Genomic DNA, 4,574 nt, shown 5'->3' with positions numbered 1-4,574 from the left:
GGGTCGATCCCACGGAGATTGTTGGTATGAAGCAAGCTATGGTCACCTTGTAAATCTCAGTCACGCAGATTCAAAGTGGTTATGGGTTTTCGAAAATATAAAGATAAATAAAACATAAAATAAAGATAGAAGAACTTATGTAATTCATTGGTGAGAATTTCAGATAAGTGTATGGAGATGCTGTGTTCCTTTTGAATCTCTGCTTTCCTACTGTCTTCATCCAATCATTCCTACTCATTTCCATGGCAAGCTGTTATGTTGGGTTTCACCGGCGTCAATGGCTACCTCCCGTCCTCTCAGTGAAAATGGTCCAACTACGGGTTACGTAGGGCTAATCATCTGTCGGTTCTCAATTGTGTTGGAATAGGATCCAGTGATCCTTTTGCATCTGTCACTACGCCCAGCACTCATGAGTTTGAAGCTCGTCACAGTCATTCAATCCCTGAATCCTACTCGGAATACCACAGACAGGATTTAGACTTCCCGGATTCTTAAGAATGCTGCCAATGGATTCTAGCTTATACCATGAAGACTCTGATCTCAAAGAGTTGACGGCTCTATTGTCAGGAGAGGCAATCAACACGCATAAGCCAGGAATCTAAGAGATAAATGCTCCATCTTAGGTAGAACGGAAGTGGTTGTCAGGCACACGTTCATAGGTGAGAATGATGATGAGTGTTACGGATCATCACATTCATCAGGTTGAAGTGCGAGTGAATATCTTAGAACAAGAATAAGTTTGAGTTGAATAGAAACTAGTAGTAATTGTATTAAAACTCGAGGTACAGCAGAGCTCCACACCCTTAATCTATGGTGTGTAGAAACTCCACCGTTGAAAATACATAAGAACAAGGTCCAGGCATGGCCGTGAGGCCAGCCTCCAAAACGTGATCAAAGGATCAACAAATAATCCAAAGATACGGTCTAAGGACTAAACGTCCAAAGATCCCCGCCTAAAAGACTCCGTATACATTAGTAAAAAGTCTTATTTATACTGAGACTAGCTACTAAGGTTTATAGAAATAGATGATTGATACAGAAATCCACTTTCGGGGCCCACTTGGTGTGTGTTGGGCTGAGCATTGAGCTTTTACTCGAGCAGAGGCTCCTTAGAGTTGAAACGCCAGCTTTTATGCCAGTTCTGGCATTTTGACTTCAGAATAGGGCAGAGAATGGGCGTTTTGACGCCATTTTACGTCATCAAAACCCGCACAAAGTATAGACTATTATATATTTCTGGAAAGCCCTGGATGTCTACTTTCCAACGCAATTGAGAGCGCGCCATTTGGAGTTCTGTAGCTCCAGAAAATCTATTTCGAGTGCAGGGAGGTCAGAATCCAACAGCATCAGCAGTCCTTTTTCAGCCTCTGAATCAGATTTGTGCTCAGGTCCCTCAATTTTAGCTAGAAAATACCTGAAATCACAGAAAAACACACAAACTCATAGTAAAGTCCAGAAATATGAATTTTGCATAAAATCTAATAAAAACATCCCAAAAAGTAGCTAGATCCTACTAAAAACTACCTAAAAACAATGCCAAAAAGCGTATAAATTATCCGCTCATCAATCCTCTAGCAGAGCTGTCCAATGACATCTTGGACAGTTCAGACAGACCATCATAAAATATGCATATGATGCTCCATTCTGAAAGCATGTCAGAAGGACACCTTCTGATCAATTGCTTGTATCTTTCTAAAGCTTCATAGAGGGATTCACCTTCCTTCTGTCTGAAGGTTTGGACTTCCACTCTAAGCTTGCTCATCTTTTGAGGTGGAAAGAATTTAGCCAGAAAATCACTGACCAACTTTTCCCAAGAGTTCAGGCTTTTCTTAGGTTGTGAGTCCAACCATATCCTAGCTCTGTCTCTTACAGCAAAGGGGAAGAGCAGTAGCCTGTAGACCTCGGGATCAACTCCATTGGTCTTAATAGTGTCACAGATTTGCAAGAATTCAGCCAAAAACTGATGAGGATCTTCCAATGAAAGTCCATGAAACTTGCAATTCTGTTGCATCAGAGAAACTAATTGAGGCTTAAGCTCAAAATTGTTTGCTCCAATGGCAGGAATAGAGATGCTTCTCCCATAGAAGTCGGGAGTTAGTGCAGTAAAGTCACCAAGTACCTTCCTTGCATTGTTGTTGTTGGGTTCGGCCATGACTGTTTTGTCTGCTTCCTTTTCGAAAATTTCTGTCAGGTCCTCTTTAGAGTATTGTGCTTTAGCTGCTCTTAGCTTTCTCTTCAAGGTCCTTTCAGGTTAATGATCAGCTTCAACAAGAATGCCTTTGTCCTTGTTCCTGCTCATATGAGAGAGAAGAAAATAAAAAAAGTATGAAATCCTCTATATCACAGTATAGAGATTCCTTGATGTGTCAGAGGAAAAGAAGAACAGAAGGATGAGGTAGATAGAGAAGAATTCGAACATATAAGGAGAGTAGAGAGTTCGAATTATTAAGAGAGGAGAAGTGTTAGTGATTAAATAGAAAGAGATGAGAGAGAGGGAATCTTCAAAAAATTTTTAAAATAAAATAAACTAGAGTTCAAAACAATTATTTAATTAGAAAGAATTTTGAAAAATGGTTAATGGTTTTCAAAAATTGAAAGTGAGAAAGTGGTTGGGTGGTTTTGAAAAAGATAAGAAATAATAAATTTTGAAAAGATAAGAAGTTAGAAAAAGATTTTAAAATCAAAGGGTTTTAAAAAGATATGATTGAAAAAGATTTAATTAGAAAAAGATATGATTGAAAAACAAAATTAAAAAGATTTGATTTTTAAAATTGATGACTTGACTAACAAGAAACTAAAAGATATGATTCTAAAATTTCAAAGATTGAACCTTTCTTAACAAGAAAGTAACAAACTTGAAATTTTTGAATCAAAACATTAATTGTTAGCAAGGGTTTCAAAAATATTAAAAGAAAATTGAAAAAGATTTGATTTTAAAAAGGATATGATTAAAAAGATAAGATTTGAAAAAGATTTGATTTTGAAAAGTTATGAGAATTTGAAAAAGATTTGAATTGAAAACAAGCTTACCTCCCTTGTGTCTTCCTGGCGTTAAATGCCCAGAATGGTATCAATTCTAGCGTTTAACGCCCAAATCACTACCTTTTTGGGTGTTTAACGCCCAGCCAGGTACCCTGGCTGGCATTTAAATGCCAGAAATCCTTCCTCACTGGACGTTTTGAACGCCCAGTTTTTTCTCTGTAATTCCTCTACTGTATGTTCTGAATCTTCAATTCTCTATATTATTGACTTGAAAAGATATTTTTTTTATTTTTTTTGAATTTTTAATGATGAGAGAGAAAAATAACAAAATGACTCAAAACAGAAAAATTTAAGATATAAACTAATAATGCATGCAAGAACACTTTGAATGTTAAGATGAACACCAAGAACACTTTGAAGATCATGATGAACATCAAGAACACATTTTTGAAAATTTTTAAGAAAAGATAGACATGCAAGACACCAAACTTAAAAATTTTTATACTAGAGACACTAACAATTTGAAAATGCATATGAAAAACAACAAAAGACGCAAAACAAGAGAATTTAAAGATCAGAACAAAGAAAATCATCAAGAACAACTTGAAGATCAATAAATAACACAATGCATAAAATTTCGAAAAAAATGCAAGAAAAAAAAAAGAAAAACATGCAATTCACACCAAACTTAAAACTTGACACTAGACTCAAACAAGAAACACAAAATATTTTTTTTAGTTTTATGATTTTTATAAATTTTTTTTTGTATTTTTTGAAAGTATTTTGGAAAAAAGAAAATAAGGAAATCAAAATTCTTAATGAGAATTCCAGGAATCATGCAATGTTAGTCTAAAGCTCCGGTCCAGAGATTAGACATGGCTTACTAGCCAGCCAAGCTTTAAGTGAAAGCTTCGGTCCAAAACACTAGACATGGCCAATGGCCAGCCAAGCTTTAGCAGATCATTACATTCAACAGCAAGATTGATAGAAATCAACAAGCTCTTGTGATGATAAATTGAAGCCTCGGTCCAAAAGATTAGACATGGCTTAACAGCCAACCAGACTTCACATATCATCTGAAACTCTAGAATTCATTCTTAAAAATTCTGAAGAACAGAATAAAATTTTTTGAAATTTTTGATTCTTTTTTAAAATAAAAAAATAAAAGAAGGTTTAATCATAAAATAAAATTACCCAATCTAAGCAACAAGATGAACCGTCAGTTGTCCAAACTCGAACAATCCCCGGCAACGGCGCCAAAAACTTGGTGCACGGAATTATTGTTCGCTCCCTCGTGGGCAATGGCCAAAGACTTGGTCGCATTAAATTGTTATTCACAATCCCGATACAACTAACCAGCAAGTGCACTGGGTCATCCAAGTAATACCTTACGTGAGTAAGGGTCGATCCCACGGAGATTGTCGGCTTAAAGCAAGCTATGGTCATCTTGTAAATCTCAGTTAGGCGGATTCAAATGGTTATGGGGTTTTGATAACTAAAAGATAAATAAAACATAAAATAAGATAGAGATACTTATGTAATTCATTGGAGGGAGTTTCAGATAAGCGTATGGAGATGCTTTGTTCCTCCTG

This window comes from Arachis ipaensis, chromosome B02, assembly GCF_000816755.2.
Source record: "Arachis ipaensis cultivar K30076 chromosome B02, Araip1.1, whole genome shotgun sequence".
Classification (NCBI taxonomy): Eukaryota; Viridiplantae; Streptophyta; class Magnoliopsida; order Fabales; family Fabaceae; genus Arachis; species Arachis ipaensis.
Note: the sequence above shows the minus strand (reverse complement) of the source record.